Source organism: Lynx canadensis, chromosome A3 (assembly GCF_007474595.2).
Source record: "Lynx canadensis isolate LIC74 chromosome A3, mLynCan4.pri.v2, whole genome shotgun sequence".
In the NCBI taxonomy this organism is placed as follows: Eukaryota; Metazoa; Chordata; class Mammalia; order Carnivora; family Felidae; genus Lynx; species Lynx canadensis.
The window spans coordinates 119685684-119702788 of record NC_044305.1 but is presented as its reverse complement, the minus strand read 5'-3'; the positions used below and the strand labels follow the sequence as shown (position 1 = coordinate 119702788).

At 40.9% G+C, this 17105-nt stretch overlaps 1 protein-coding gene across 11 annotated transcripts in view; it reads right to left on the bottom strand.

The window, feature by feature from the left end:
- DTNB (dystrobrevin beta) overlaps positions 1–15370 on the bottom strand; it is a 242119-nt gene extending 226749 nt beyond the window's left edge. For 4 of the 11 annotated variants that reach the window (XR_003967937.1, XM_030311504.1, XM_030311506.1 and 1 more), the window contains exon 1: positions 15260–15363. The gene's annotated coding sequence lies outside the window, so the exon portion shown is untranslated. Of the gene's footprint in view, positions 1–15259 lie in introns of all 11 variants that reach the window. The other 7 variants (XM_030311510.1, XM_032592717.1, XM_030311501.1 and 4 more) reach the window with 5 other exon arrangements.
- Between the last annotated feature and the right edge of the window lie 1735 nt (positions 15371–17105).

Here is a 17105-nt window from a genome sequence, read left to right as displayed (position 1 = left end):
CTGCAACTGAACACCTAAGTTAATGGATGGCAGATGGTGGAGAGTGAGGTTACAGAGAAGCAAGATGAGAAGCTAGCAAGATCCATGTGGTAATGGATTACAATTGGAAACATTAGTACAAGTTCATGTTAGTTTAATATAGATACAGATAGCTACACATAGAAGCATTTGTAGATCCGTGTACATACAGGGGTTAGTATACACAGACATACGTCCTTGCTCTGTCAACTGAGAGGGCCTAGAAACAACAATATCCCAATAGCAATGACAACACCTAGTGCTCAATTTTTGGTATATAATACCACTCTCCAATAAAAGGAACCAGGGCTCCTTGGAGAAATGGCTGAGGCAGGAAATACACAACATGAGCCCTAGAGCATCTTGAAAGAAAGTTCTGGGAGGGAAAACACTACATGACAGGGGCGTATCAAAGAGACACAGAAGCCAACTGTAAGCTCCCAATGGCCAAAGTTAGAAATTTCAGCAACAAAATTAAATAGCATTAAATATCCTTAAGTTGATACTGATATAAATGAGTGAATGAATTAATAAAGAATCAACAAATATCCTACACAGAATTCCAAATTATTTACATAGATACTCTGCCCTAAAGAAAGTGGAGCATAACTCCCCATTCCTTAAGTGTGAGCTGCACACAGTGACTGCCTTCCAAAGAAGAACAGAGGGAGGGAGGGAGGGATACCTTGGCAGTGAAGACACCTGACAGACACAACCGTCAATCAGGTGACTGAAGCCAACAGTGACCAATCATGTTGACAGAATGTACCTTTCATATGCTGTGATGAAAATGGCATTTTTCTTCTGTGGTCTTCCTTCCCAAAACCTTTAAACCCAGTATAATCATGAGGAAAAGCATCAGGCAAATCTCAATTGAGGGAAAATATACTAAATACCTAACCAGTACTCCTCAAGTTTGTCAAGTTTCATAAAAAATTTGATGAGAAAAGTCTGAGAAACAGGGGTACCCAGCTATCTCAGTCGGTGGAGCATATGACTCTTGATCTTGGGATTGTGAGTTCAAGCCCCACACTGGGTGTAGAGCTTACTTTAAATAAATAAATAAATAAATTTTTTAGAGGGAAAGAGAGAAGTCTGAGAAACTGACAAAGCCAAGGGAAGTCTAAGGAGACACGACAACTAATTATCATGTGGTATCCTGGATGGGATTCTGGAACAGAAAAAGGCCATGAGGAAACAGTAAGGAACCTAAATAAAATATGGATTTTAGTTAATAATAACAGAACATCATCGGTCCATTGATTGTAACAAACAAACGGCACTAATGTAAGATGTTAATAAGAGAAGGAACAGGCATGGGGTACGTATGGGTACTCCCTATTACTGTTTTTCAGTAAATCTAAAACTGTTCAAAAAAATTTTTTTAAAGACAGAACAATTACTGGGGCACCTGAGTGGCTTGGTTGGTTAGGCGTCTGACTTCAGATTGGGTCATGATCTTGCGGTTCATGGGTTTGGGCCCCGCATCGGGCTCTGTGCTGACAGCTCGGGCCTGGAGCCTGCTTCGGATTCTATGTCTCCCTCTCCCTCTGCCCCTCCCCAACTCGTGCTCTGTCTCTCTCTCTCAAAAATAAACATTAAAAATTAAAAAAATAAAAGAACAATTACTTGTTTCTTTTCCTTTATTCTCTTAACTGATTTGAAAAGCAATTGCATAGGCATGCCTGGCTGACTCGGTCGGTGGAGCATGCAACTCTTGGTCTCGGGGTTCTAAGTTTAAAGCCCCATGTTGGATGTAGAGATTACTTAAAAATAAAATCTTGAAAAAAAAAAAACTATTGCAGGAAATAATATCTATAACATTGTGCATTGTTTTGTTGGGCCTGTAACATAAAGAATTCTCTGAAAAGACAGAACAATCCTAAATGTCTACGTACCTAACCACAGTGCCTCAAAATATACTAAGCAAAAATTGATAGAACTAAAAGGAGAAATTGACAAATCCACACTTCCACTTTGAGACTTCAGTATTTCTCTATGATCAATACAAGTAGAAAGTCAAGATGAATATAGAAGGACCAAACACCACCATCAGCCAACTAGTCTAATTGATACTTATCGAACATTCTACCCGATAATGGCACAATACACGTTCTTTCCAAGTACACATGAAGCATGCATCACCAAATTCATCACAAATTCTCTGGGGATGGAAGCAAAACGATGTGAGTGCAGAAGGACTCCAACTCTATGTAGCTATGTTTTATTTATCAGACTGGATTCTGGGTACACTGTATCATTCTTTACACTTTATACGTCCTATTTTATAATAAAATGTTAAGTCATTTACTTTGAATGTATTCTCTAGTAAATCTTTTCTTTAGTGGTTGGGGGGTGGTGACAGGGTAGGCAGGACTCCATATATCTTATTATTAAAAAGGAATGTACTAGGGGCGCCTGGGTGGCTCATTCGGTTAAGCGACCGACTCTTGGTTTTGGTTCAGGTCATGATCTCACAGTTTGTGACTTCGTGCCCTGTGTCAGGCTCTGTGCTGACAGCACAGAGCCTGCTTGGGATTCTCTGTCTCCTTCTCTCTCTGCCCCTTCCCCGCTCATGCTCTGTCTCTCAAAAATAAATTCATAAACATTTTTTTAAAAGAGGAGCATAACAAATACCATAGTTCTGTACTTTTATCCAAATGTACAAGAACTCCTGCAAACTCCATAATTTGATATAATATTTATTATTTCAATCTTCAGCAATGTCTTCCATGAGTATCCCAACAAAGGATGCATTCTATTTTGTCACCAAACTAAAGTTATTGATTTGTCTATATAGTATTTAAGCCACTTTTACCAAAACAGGAAGAGCAAAGGTTTATGGCTTTTTGTCTTTTACTCCTAAAGTAAGAAATCTCCGAAGAATCTCCTAAAAATATATCACTAACTTAATAATTTTTAATGTACTAGATTAGTTAGCTCATGACTGTAATCATCACTGAAAAAGCACAGTTTGTCTTCATATACCAAATGCTTAGCTTTAAAATATCTCACCTGATAACATTAGCCTCATACTATCATTAGTGAATATCTTAAGACACACTACACTCAACAGTGCATATAAACCCATATATCAAATAGTATTTAACAAATTTTTTTTACTGATTCCTCTTCATTCCACTTAGATCATTATTGTTTTGTACTCTGCATCAGACTGACAAGCTCATAATATCAAGTATCAGCTCTGCTTTTTTCTTGTTGTTCATGTGTCCTCACGTTAGTACTTCAATCTCCAGTTGAGTCTGAAACTTCAATCTACAACTCTTTGCAGAAACCTTTTTAAGCCCTTTGTCTACTTAGCAAGGTTCATTTCATTGAAATAAGATATAATCTGAAAGACCACTAATCCAGACAGAGATGAACTGTAATATGTCCGAACAGAATGTAAGCCAACAAATAAGGAGGCTCACACAATGGGCCCCTCCAGGCTTTCTGGTCCCCACTATCCCCCTCTCAGGTTACTTTGCTTACCATACCTGATGTATATCACCAGGCATACAGATGGAGTAAAGTGTCGACCTACGGATGAAATATTAGTAAGCCCATATTTTGTTATACCCTACCTAGGGGATCATTTTGCATGCCTCCCACTCTGGAAACCACTGCTCTTTAAAAAAACAAAAACAAAACCAAAAACCAACAATGAGAAAATGGGACTACGCTAGATTTGAGAAGCAAGTGAGTAATACAGGTGCAGAATTAGATAAGGACATTTAGAGCCTATGTAGTTAGTTAACTTGGCCTAAGGTTACAAAGTTAGTCATTGGTGGAAGCAGACAACCCATCGGACTCGAAAGCCTATTCTCTTTCGGCTGTGCCACATCGCCCCCTACAGGGACGACAGAAGGATTCCAGGAGCGAGGAAAACAGGTCCACAAACTGGGGTGCTAGATCAGACCTCACGTCACAGTTAAATGGGGTTTGGAGGCTAGTGTAACGAAACGTCTGGATTCTTGTCCTGGTTCTAGTCCTATCTAGGCAGCAATATGCTTCAGAGTTGGACAAAGTCTGCAGGAGAAGTTAAGTAATTCCCACAGTAAAGATTAAAGGAAAGAGAGCAGGCTCTAGAAACATTTCCAGAATGTCTCTGTACTACACCCAAGTGTTAAATATTCTTCATTTCCCTTGAATCTTTTTGTTAATGTCTTAACCCTTCCAGCTGTCAGTTACTCCAAAGCATCCAGGTATCAAAACTTCTTGTACAAATTCACTGTCTCCCAGCAAAACTCCTGTCAGTTTTTCTCTGGAAGCCCATTTATTTAAGAAGTCCAAGATAATGGAGATTATCACTAATTAGTACCTGACTAGTTATACGAGTCAAACTTCCCTGAAAGAGAACTTCCTTATTTATTTCGGGAAAATTCTCAACTATCTTTCCTCTAACACTTCTTCTTTTCTCTTCTCTTTCAGATTAAAAAAAAAAAAAAATGTCAGGGGATGTAAATGTTGTGAAACCCTAAGATTTGCATTTTTACAAATCTAAAAAAGTTCTCTAGATTCCAATAAAAAACATTCAAAACTGCCCTCCACTACTACCAAGAGCTCTGAATAGCTAATATAATAGCCTCACTGGGCTATGGAAACTATTAATAAATTATGTAAAGAATTTAGCCCAATGCCTAGCACAAAATAAGAGCCTAATAAATGTTACCTACTTATTATTATTATTATCATTAATATTGATGTTATCATGTAACTACCCTCCTGGGTCATGTCTAAACTAGAATTCTACAGGCAAGACTCCTTCCTAATTAACAATTTTTCTCATTTATTAAGGTATAAAAATATTGGGGTGCCTGGCTGGCTCAGTCAGAAGAACATGTGACTCTTAGTCGCAGAGTTGTGAGTTCAAGCCCCTATTCTGGGTGCAGAGTTTACTGAAAAAATGAAATAAAATAAACTTAAAAAAATAAAGGATAAAAACACAGACTTGGAAGAAGAGTAAACACTTTGTTATCAATCACTTGCAACACTAAATTTGGAATAAAGAAAAGGTTTTTAAAAAAAGTGAAAGAGATAAAGAAGTAGAAATGCAATGTGCCCAAAGAATCAGAGAAAGAATGTAATAGAAAGTAAGCCACAGAAAGGAGAAACAGGTGCCTCTAGTGTGCTCGACACAAACCTCCTAGTTTTACCTAAAACCTGCCAAAGGCTGCTTAGTTAATAAGAGGAAATTTTAGTTCTAAGCAAAGATACTAAACTACTTATCTAATAAGGAAATAATAAAAGCATATGAACAGTAAATAAAAGGTACACTCTTGAAATGACATGCAAAGCTCTAGTTTTCATAGTCACATTTCAAAAAATATATCCTTGTTAGTTATTGCTATAGTTAAGCTTGTCCCCAGAGACTTTTTTTTAAAAGAAAGATATTAAGAATGACTTTTTGGGGGCTCCTGGGTGGCTCAGTCAGTTAAGATTCTGACTCTTAATTTTGGCTCAGGTCGTGAGCTCACAGCTGGTGAGTTCCAGCCCTGCACAGGGCTCTGTGCTGACAGTGCGGAGCCTGCTTGGGATTCTCTCTCCCTCCCTCCCTCTCTGATCCTCCCACGCATGCACGCATGTGCACACACACACTCTCTCTCTCAAAATAAACTTAAAAAAAAAAAAAACAAAAAAACAATGACTTTTTCAAATGAGTCTGGAACTAATGAAAAGAAAATAAAACCAATTAAATAGCAGTGTGCAGGGGCACCTGTCTGGCTCGGTTGGTGGAGTGTTGACTCTTGATCTTGGGAGCTGTGTGCCCAAGCCCCATGTTGGGTGTGGAAATTACTTAAAAATAAAATCTTAGGGGCACCTGTGTGGCTCAGTCGGTGAAGCAACCAACTCCTGGTTTCAGCTCAGGTCATGATCTCAGGGTTGGTAAGACTGAGCCCCATGTGAGGCTCTAGACTGACAGAGTGGAGCCTGCTTGAGAGTCTCTCTCTCCCTCTCTCTCTGCCCCTCCCCTTGCTCATGCTATCTCTCTGTCTCAAAATAAATAAAACACTTTTAAAAATTACTTTAAAAATAAATAAAATATTTTTAAAATAATAAATAAATAAATAAATAAATAGCAATTTTCAACCTTCACATCAAAATCCTATGGAGCACCTGGGTGGCTCAGTTGGTTGAATGTCCAACTTCGGCTCAGGTCATGATCTCGAGGTTCATGGGTTTGAGCCCTGCGTCCGGCTCTGTGCTGACAGCTCAGAGCCTGGAGCCTGTTTCAGATTCTGTGTCTCTGTCTCTCTCTGCCCCTCCCCCACTCACACTCTGTGTCCCTCTCTCTCTCTCTCTCTCTCAAAAGTAAATAAACATTAAAAAAATTTTTTTTGTTAATCCTAGACATTAGCAATTCCTTTTCTGAGTTCTCATATCTTTAATATCAGTTAATATATCTGTAGTATCATTACGAGCTACAAAAACCAAAGCAAAGCAATGGCGAATGAGAATGGGAGAGCTTAGAAATGACTGACCTAACCCAGACCCCCTACTTTGAGCATCCAAATAAATGTCTTGTCCCAGGTTACAGTTATGCTTCACAATAAAGAAAGCCCAGAACCCCCAACTCTTGGTCCATTATACCATCTTTCTACATTAGTATAAAATGTAGCCACCAATATAAAGTTTTTTAAATGCAAAATAATATTATACATTTCAGGGCTATTTACATATATAATAAAAGTATAAAAATATGTACAGGAATGGAAAGCATCAAATTCAGAACAGTAGTTTCTTCAAAAGGGGAGGAAAACACAATTGGGAAGGAGTTCTGTGAGGGTTCAACCTTAAAAGGAGCCTGGTTTCTTAGTTAGTATGGTATTCACTAGTATGAACACAGGTATTCACTATTTTTTTTAATTGTTTTTTAATGTTTATTTTTGAGAAAGAGACAGAATGCGAGCAGGGATGGGGAAGAGAGAGATAGAGAGATACAGAATCCGAAGCAGGCTCCAGGCTCTGAGCTGTCAGCACAGAGCCCAGCGCAGGGCTCGAACCCACAAACTGTGAGATCATGACCTGAGCTGAAGTTGGACGCTCAAATGACTGAGCCACCCAGGCGCCCCAGGTATTCACTATTTTTATTTTCTGTACCTCTGAAGGTCAATGTTTCATAATGTTCACAAAGTTAAAGGAAAATAAACTCAAGGTCCAACCAAAATAGTTACTCCAGAGCCCACATACTTAACCATGATACTATATATATACAGTATACTATATATATACTATACTATATATACTATACTATACTATATACATACGATAAGACGAACTAACTATAGAGATATACTAATATATTACTACTAGAGATAGGATACATGACTAGAGACGAATATAGACGAGAGGAAGGATATATACGAGAGAGATATATATACATACTATATACTATATAGTATACTGTACATATATATATAGTATATATATATATAGTATATATAATATAGTATATATATAGTGTATATATATATACATATAGTATATATATACTATATATACTATATATATATATATACATACTATATACTATATATATACTATATACTATATACTATATATACAGTATACTATATATATACTATACCATATATACTATATATACTATACTATATATACTATACTATATATACTATACTATACTATATATATATACTATATATATATACATATATATAGTATATATATAGTATACTGTATATATATATATATAGTATATATACTATAGTATACTATATATATATAGTATCGTATATATCTATAGTACCTATAGTATACTATATATATATATAGTATAGTATATATCTATATCTATATTTGTTTGTTAAGAAAGATTTAATCATTATAAGAAATCTCTCCAGAAGATACAAAACATCAGACTGGGAAAAAGCAAGGAAGTACCTGACTAACGAAAAAGTCTCTCAAGGAAATCATATTGGAGACACAAAGCGGTCCTATCACCATGCTCAGGAATCATGTGGGTAAGCCAAAACACAAAACTCAAGTTGAACCGGAACATCAAACATGCTATTTAAGGACAGTATTGTAGAAACAACATGGGCTTTGCAGTCTGCCCTGGGTTCAAATACTACCTGGGTTTCTAATTAGCTGTGTGGCCCTAAACAAGTTTTAACTTCTCTGAGCTCAATTTCCTCACCCATATACTGGAGATACCATATCTAGCTTCCAAAGTTATAAAGATTAAAGAGTAGTCCTTATCTATGAAAATCACTTGATACACTGTAGCCTCAAAATAAATAATATTATTCCTGGCAGAAGGTCTCTCTCTGGCAAGAAGAGACAGAGCAGGCAGAGAGAAAAGTTAAAAGGAGGGAATAAAGAGCCTACAAATAGAAGCCAGGAAGAAGTTGGAATTGTTAGGAGCTGAAAAAGTCTTTGTTGAATCCCATAAGTTACCAAAAAAAAATTCTTTAACTGTGCACTATTTCACTATAGAATGCTTAGTTACAAGAATATTTAGCCTAGACTTTTTCATCACAACATTTCAGTCTTGTTTTAGCTTATTTATAGTGTTAATACACAAAAATTCAAGATCAAAATGGGGTTTTATAAAGATACGCTTTTTGTTAAAAATGCATTATCAAATAAACCATGTACAATATACCTGTTTCTCTCAGTTACCTACAACTCAGAAATATCTCTCCTACTCTTAACATATTAAAGAGAAAAGAATGATAATTTCAACAAATACCAAAAAAAATGCCCTTGATAAAATTCAACACCCAATAAAAATACAAACCAAGAACAGATGAAAACTTCCATAAATTGACAAAAGAAATCTACCAGAAACCTTCAGTAAGTATATCTAATAGTGAAACACTGGAAGCATTCTCATCAAGGAAAAAGATAAAAATGCTCATTATCATCACTATTATTCAACTTCTATACTGGAGGGTCTGGGCATTGCAATAACGCAGACAACAAAATGGCATGAACTTTACAAAGAAGCCTGGTCAATTCAGGCTTGTAATCAAAGTAACCCAGCAAGTAAACAACCCTGATGCATCCCCTCCACTCCAAATGCACAGCAATAGATAAAATATTTGTTAAATATATTTTTAAATGACTTGAACATGCTCAAAAACAAGGTAAAACCCCATGTGGATCAGAAACAAAACAGACACACAAAATTGTGAGCAGGACTGAAGCTACAGGCTCACTGGACTCGGAGTCCAGAAGCAGGTGCACATCTTCTGCAGGGCAACAGTAACACAAAGTGAAGGAGGTGGAGAAACAGGAGACATGACAGCTGAGCCAGACTCACGGCTTCAAGCCAAGGATGAGGCTGGAGCTGAAAAGAAGCTACAATGTACTGCTGCCAGTCTCTGCCTAGAGCTAGAGTGTGTATACTGCTCTAGGCCTAGACAAGTGGGAAGATAAAAACACAGCCTCACGACCAGGAACTGAACCGAGACATTCACAGACTCTGTGAACAGATCTGAAATAGCCCCAATTATCTCAAAGAGTAGGACCCCTGACCCACCATCATCATATCTTGATTTCTTGACTACGGTCCAAAAAGGCAATAAAAGCGCCTGAAATATCACCACACAGAGAAGGGTGAGCACAGAAATAAGGAAAACACAATCAAAAGCACTCCCACTTGAATGAGTCTGTAAATCAAAACTTCAAAAGACATAAAGAGATATAATGCTAAGAAACACAGCCAACAAAAGCAACAATTAGAATATGAATTCATTCCAGGGGCGCCTGGGTGGCTCAGTCGGTTAAGCGTCTGACTTCAGCTCAGGTCACGATCTCGCGGTCCGTGGGTTCAAGTCCCGTGTCGGGCCCTGTGCTGACAGCTCAGAGCCTGGAGCCTGTTTTAGATTCTGTGTCTCCCTCTTTCTCTGACCCTCCCCTGTTCATGCTCTCTCTCTGTCTCAAAAATAAATAAATGTTAAAAAAAATGTTTTAAGAATATGAATTCATTCCAGATGAAGTTTAGAGAACAGTCTGACAAAGACTTATTTTTTAAGTACATTTAGGGTGCTAGGATATAAATTTCTTTAATTACCAGGAATGCAAAATTGTACAGCCACTTTGGAAAACAGTTAGGCAGTTTCTTGTATGGCTAAACATACTCTTACCACACAATCCAGCAAAAATGCTCCTACATATTACTCGAAAGAGTTGAAAATCTATGTCCAAGCAAAAACCCAAACATGGATATTTATAGACATTTTATTCATAACTGCCCCAAACTGGAAGTAACCAAGATGTCCTTCAATAGGTGAGTGTATAAACAAACTAGTACTTCCATATAATGGAATATTATACAGTGATAAAAAGAAATGAGCTATCAAGCCAAGGAAAGACAGGAAGGAACCTTAAATGCATATTGCGAAGTGAAAGAGAGCAGTCTGAAAGACTACAATACTGTAGGCTTTCCAACTGTATGGCATTCTGGAAAAGGCAAAACTATGGACAGGGTAAAATAATCAGTAGCTATCAGGAGCTCAGGAGGAGGGAGGAAGGAATGAATAGCTGGAACACAGGGGATTTTAGGGCAATGAAGTTATTCTGATGATACTGCAATGACACTACATGAAATGTCATGTAATGACATTAATGATGCATGACATTTTGCATTTGCAAAATCCACAAAACACAAAGGACACAAAGAGAAGCCCAATATAGATATACTATGAACTTAAATTAATAATAATGTATCAGCATTGATGCGTCAGTTGTAACAAATATACCACACTCATACAAGATGTTAATAATAGGGGGAACTGTGAAGATGAAGAGGTATATACTGTGCACTATCTACCCACATTGGTCATATTCAGTTATGTATGTAACTTTTTAAAAATATCATGGACAATCCCACTTCTAGATACACACACAAATGAACCAAAAACAGGGACCTGAACAGATATTTATTTGCACACCCTGTTTATAACAGCATTATTCACAGTAGCCAAAAGGTAGAAACAACCCAAGTGTCCACTGTTAGATGAACGAATAAATAAATGTGGTACATACATACAATGGAAGAGTATTTAGCCTTTAAAAGGAAAGAAACCCAGGGGCCACCTAGGTGGCTCAGTAGGTTGAGCGTCCGGCCCTTGATTTCGACTCCGGTCATGATACCAAGGTGGTGGGGTGGAGCCCCAAGTCGGGCTCCATGCTGAGTGTGGAGCCTGCTTAAGATTCTCTCTCTCTCCCTCTGCCCTTCTCCCCAGCTTGTGCTCTCTCTCTAAAAAAAAAAAAAAATTTTTTAATAAAAAGGAACAAAATCCTGAGACATGCTATATATAAATGAACTCTGAAGACATTACGCTAAGTGAAATAAGCCAGACACAAAAGGACAAGTGTTGTATGATTTCATTCACATGAGGTACCTGCAGTAGGCAAATTCACAGGGACAGGGAGTAGAATGGTGGTTGTCAGGAGCTGGAAGGAGGTGAGAATGAGGAGTTCGTGTTTAGTGGGTACAGACTTTCAGGTGGGGAAGGTGAAAAAGTTCTGGGAATGCACAGTGGTGGTGGTTACACCACACACCACACATTCACCACATGTGAGTGTACTTAGAGCCACAATTGCTCACTTACAAATGGTTAAAATGTAAATTTTATGTCACGTATATTTTACAATTTAAAAAATGAGGAAAGATACTGAAAAACTGGTTATCCCAATTGAAAAAAAAATCATCTCTTCATTATACCACATAGAAATTCCCCATGGAAAGCAAAACTTTTTTTTAATTTTAGAAGAAAATATAGAAATCTATAATTCATACCGCAGGGTAGAGAAAATTTACTTAAGCCAGACACACACAACGTTTTTTAATTTAAGGGTAATTTTTTCACAAATGTAACATTAACATTTTAAACTTGTATACAAAGACACTAACAAAGGGAAAAGGCTAGCCTCAGACTAGCAGGATGCATTTGCAACACATATAGCCATCACATAATTAGTATCCAAAGTAACCCAACTGTCTGTTCCTCATTGAAGGAAGAATGAAAAAGGTGATTTAAGTCCACAACTGAACGTTACCTAGTAGTTAAAAAAAATGAACCAGAGGGGCGCCTGGGTGGCTCAGTGGGTTAAGCGGCCGACTTCGGTTCAGGTCATGATCTCGCGGTCCGTGAGTTCGAGCCCCGCGTCGGGCTCTGTGCTTACAGCTCAGAGCCTGGAGCCTGTTTCAGATTCTGTGTCTCCCTCTCTCTGACCCTCCCCCGTTCATGCTCTCTCTCTGTCTCAAAAATAAATAAACGTTAAAAAATTTTTTTAAAAAATGAACCAGATCCACCAGTTCTACAGTTAATTCTCCCTCAATTAAAATTTAAAATGTGTACCCCCCCCAACCTAGCAAATCTACTTCTTTCATTCACTGCAGCAATGTCTGAAATAGCAAAGAGCTTAAATGGCCTTTAATGAGGAGATGATTAAATAAACTACAGTATAATACACATACTGCATAAGAGATCATAGAGTAGTCAAGAAAAATCAGGTAGATCCCTATGTTCCAACATGGAAAAATCTTAGACATTTTGTTAGGGGAAAAAAAAAGTTGCAGAACAATGTGTACAGTATCATGTCAATAACTTAGGGGCAGAAGGAAACTGCTTTATTTCTGTATTACCTATACTGTGTGTGTGTGTATAGATGAAAATGAAAAGGCCTAGAAGGACCACTGATCCTTCTACAACTGGCAACAGCAATTTCAGCAGAAAAGGGAGTGGGCCAAGGGGGCATTTATTCTGTCTGTACTATTTGAGTTTTTTATAAGAAAACGTGCATTCATAAGCCATTCGCAGAGGTGCAGTACACAGCCACACAGACTGTGCATGAGACAACCCCAGGAAGTCCCATGTGCAGGGACTCTGATATAAACAGCACCCCCTAAAGCTGGGCAATGTACATCCTGCACAACTAGACTCTAGAGCCCTGATGGCTGTGTAATTAGAGGTAAATAAAATGAGAGGGGGTGGACTGTAAATCAGCATGAGGGAATTTTCTGGGGTGATGTAAATTTCTATATCCTGACTGGGGTAGTGGTTACAGAGTATATACATTTTTCAAAACTCATCCAACTGTACACAGACATTTGTGCATTTTATTATATGTCAACTATACATTAATAAAATTAATTTTAAAAGAAATATAAATTAAATATACAGATAAAATACAATGTCATTGGGAGAACCTGGAATAAGGTACCCAAAATTACAGGGGCAGGGCACCCCAGAACAAGAACAGATGGACTCCTGTCGGATGCATTCTGAAGTACACAGTCCTAAAACTGAAGAGAAATTAACTTAGTTCTTCAAAGCTTACAGCACAAGACCAAATGTGGATTAATACGACTCTTGTTTTTTATATACAGAAACGAAGGCCCTGAAAGATTTCTATTAGAGACATAAAATAAATGGTAACTTGGCATTCTATTGGTTCTGAGTCTAATTTTCTAAGTAGAAAACTTGCCTCTCATGCATAGTGGACGCTCAAAAACCTTGCCAGCATAACTTTGACTACATAACCCTCTTCAAAGGTAATTCCACTTACGTATGATAAAAATCCTCACAGAACTCATAAAAGGTCAAGTTTTAATTTGGCACACAAAGTAACCCAACAGGCACTACAACCCGGGGCACTGAAACAGCAGCCGGGAGCTGGAGAGCCCAGAAATCCAACCTCAGCAGAGAACAGGTAGAATTGCAGTCCTTACAAGAGATACACGCTCTTCCTACAGAAAGAAAATCCAAAGACCAGGATAAAAGGGGGGGGGGGGGGCTGTTCCCTAGATAAAAGTACTCTTCTTCTTCCTTAAGTGATAGAACAAAAGGGCCAGAATTGGATGATTTGAAGCAATGACCCACGGAGTAAGCTCCTGCTGGACAACATGCAATAAAGATGTGAAAGTGGCAGTGTGGCCACAAGAAATCACGACTCCATCACCTTAGCCATGGCTTTAAATACCCAGACCTAGGAACCTGGGTTACCTTACATGACTCCCCTCGCCCTCCCCGCCAAAAAAAAAAAAAGGAATTATTTCAGGAAGAGAGGAAGTCCATCAGCCATCCCTAACACCAACGTAATTAATAGTGTGCTCCGTGTAAAATACAGCAAAACCTTGTTTGGTTCGTTCATTCATGCAATGGATACTTTTTGTCTGACTGCGTGGGCCAGGCAGTGTTCTTGCCATTGAGGCTATAGCAGTGATAGTCACGGAGCTTAGTAGGAAATTTCCAAATTTCTTCTTCCTTTCTCCCCCCTTTAAATGTTAGGCAGGACTGCCTTCAAACTCTCCCAAATTTCTCCCACAAGCTCCTCTGACTCTTCTGCTTTATCCCCAAACCAAGCCATTTACGGCTCCAATTCCCCAACACTGGGAAAAGACCAAAAAAAAAAAAAAAAAAAAAAAAGACCTAAAGTGAATGAAGTATGAGACAAAATTCATGCTACTTTGTATTTTATACGCATACCTTCACTACCACATTGTCAGCACCTAAATAGCAAATTACGGTTGGGTTTTACGCTATTTTGTGGCCTCAGTGCTGACCATGGTTCTCTACCCAAGGTAGCTGATCAATAAACGTTTACTTGGAACGCTGGAAGGTCTTCCTAATCCCAAGGCCTGGCACAGGAATTTAACAGCAAGCATTTGTTAGCTGCATCCTGCCTCCTCTCAGGACACCTTCCTTTCAGAGGTGACCTCGGTGCACAGGTTCACTGTTAGGCGCCTCGGCGAACAGTGTTTGGGAGTGATCTGATATAAATTCCCTTCCCTCTGCCAGGGCCTAACTGCCTCACCTGCCCTCTGCCAGGACCTGCCTCCTTCGCCCCTCACAGCACCTAACGCAGAGCCCCCTCCCGGCGAGCCGGGCTCCAGGAGCATCAACCCGGCGCCCGCACCCCGGCCCCAGCGCCCTGCGGCCACCGTGCGCTCCGGACCCCGAAGACCCCTCCCCGGCCCGGGGCTCAGAGCCCGGCAGCGCCGGCCCGGGACTCCGCTCCATCCCCTCCGCTCGCCCCTCCGGGGCCGGGCGCGCGGCACCGTCTCCCCTCGCAGCGCGCGCGGTGCAGGGGCCCCGACTCCCGGAGCCCCCGTCCCCGCCGCTCCCGGCCCTGCACCCCCGCAGGCTCCTGAGGTCCGGGCGCTGCGAGGGCTCCTTCCCGCTCCTCGCGGGCGCGAGGCTCCAGCACCGCGCTCCTCTCCCGCAGCCCGCGGCCGCCGCCGCAAACCCCCCCCCACCTCACTCACTTCCCGGCCGGAGCTGGGGACGTCGAGAGGGTCTCGGGCGGCCGCAGCCTCCTCCGCCTCCTCCGGCCCGGCCCCGGCGGCTGAGGTGGCGGCTGCGCCCGCTCAGGCCCCGGAGCCGCCCCCGCGGCGAACGTTCTCAGGCGCCCGGCTCGCGCCGTTTCCCCGCCCGGCACGCGCAGCAAGCCCGCCCCCGGCGCGAGGGCGCGAGGGCGCGAGGGCGCAGGGCGGGGGGCGGGCACGCGCCGCCTGCGCGAGCGCGCGGCCGGGGGCGGGGCTTCCGCCGCGCCGAGGAGGGGGCGGGCGAGCGGGCCGAGTTCCCTTCGAACCCCGCCCCCAGCGGCCGAGCGGGACCCGTCCCCCCCAGCTCGCCAGGCGGCTCGCAGACTTGCGAGGGAAACCTGCCCCCTTCGGGCTGGTCGCTCACACTGGCGGCGGGCGGCCGAGGTGCGTTTCAATTCCACAGGTATGTGCGGGGCAGCTGGATACTCGGCACGACGTGACTATAAGGTAAAGAATGCAAAGAACCACCCCATGAATCATTCATCCGCGCCTCGAGCAAGAGATCTTGCCCTGAGTGGTTTTTCCAAATTAATTCAACTCAGCAAGCGTTGACTGAGCACCGACTCCGTGCCTAGCGCTGTACCAGGTGCTGTGTAGGTGCACCGTCACGGTCACGGTCACGGTCACGGTCACGGCCCCCGGTCTCGAGGTGCGCATAATTTAGTGCAAAAGCAGCCGTGTAAACAACCAGGTCTGGTGACCCATGCAAAGCAAAGCCACAGGGAGATGCTGTGGGAGGGCAGAGGAGGAAGAGATTACTTCCGCTGGAACCGCGTGGAGGGGCTCCAGGGAGAGGTGGCGTTTGTGTTCAGTCTGGAAGGAAGAAAAAGAAAGACGTCCTAAGAGAAAAAAAGGAGTGCATCCAAGGCTAGGTAAACAGCTTGGGCAAAGGAACAGAGGGCTACCCAAGTTTACCATCTCAGCATCAGCTTTTGTGTTTTAGTATTATCCATTTTTGATAGAACCCTTTCCAAACATAGATGATTCGAAATTAGAAACAGCTAAACTTTTTTTTTTTTTTTTTTGATGGTTCAAAGGATCATTTTTCTCCATGATGAGCCTTTCTCAAGGCTCAAAACAGCAGTGTCCTTCAAGGGCTACTGATATGTGAGCCCATGATGTAAGTCCCTAAGCCAAGAGCCCCCAAGCCAGTATGCTTTAACGTCTGGTTTTTCACTGCTTTTTGGCACCTTATGGTAAGGCAGATCGTACCACCTCCTGCTGCTGTCTGCCTGCATGCCTGCCTGCCTTTAGAACATCCTCTTCCTCCTCCTCACATTTTCCTATTTTTAAACTCCTCTGGTGAAGGAAATGCTGGTAACTAACTTTGTTAAGTAAGGGTAAACAGGCTCCTCAAAAAAAAGGACATCACCTTTCACACATGAATTTTAGGACTATTTTTCATGCTTAGAAGACTTTTTCATTTGTATTCAGGATCTTGACTGTGTTCTGAATATGCTAAGATACTCAGAATACAGGCAAGAGACGTCTTATTTATTCATTTACCACTTATTGAGCACCAACTACGTGGGAGGCTTTGAAAGGGTAAAACATTGATCCTACCCTTCGGAGAAAAGACGTGTAAATGATGTAAAATAAATATGTCAATACTGTCTGCTATATTTGCCGTATTGATCGAAACCTAGGTAATATCAGTATGTGAGCTAGACTATAATAAAGCATTCTGGGAATTAACTTCTTTAAATACACTTGTATTAGCATCTCTCCATCACGGTTCTGTACCTCATCACCTCCCACATCCTCAGAAAACTCCTTTCAAACATAT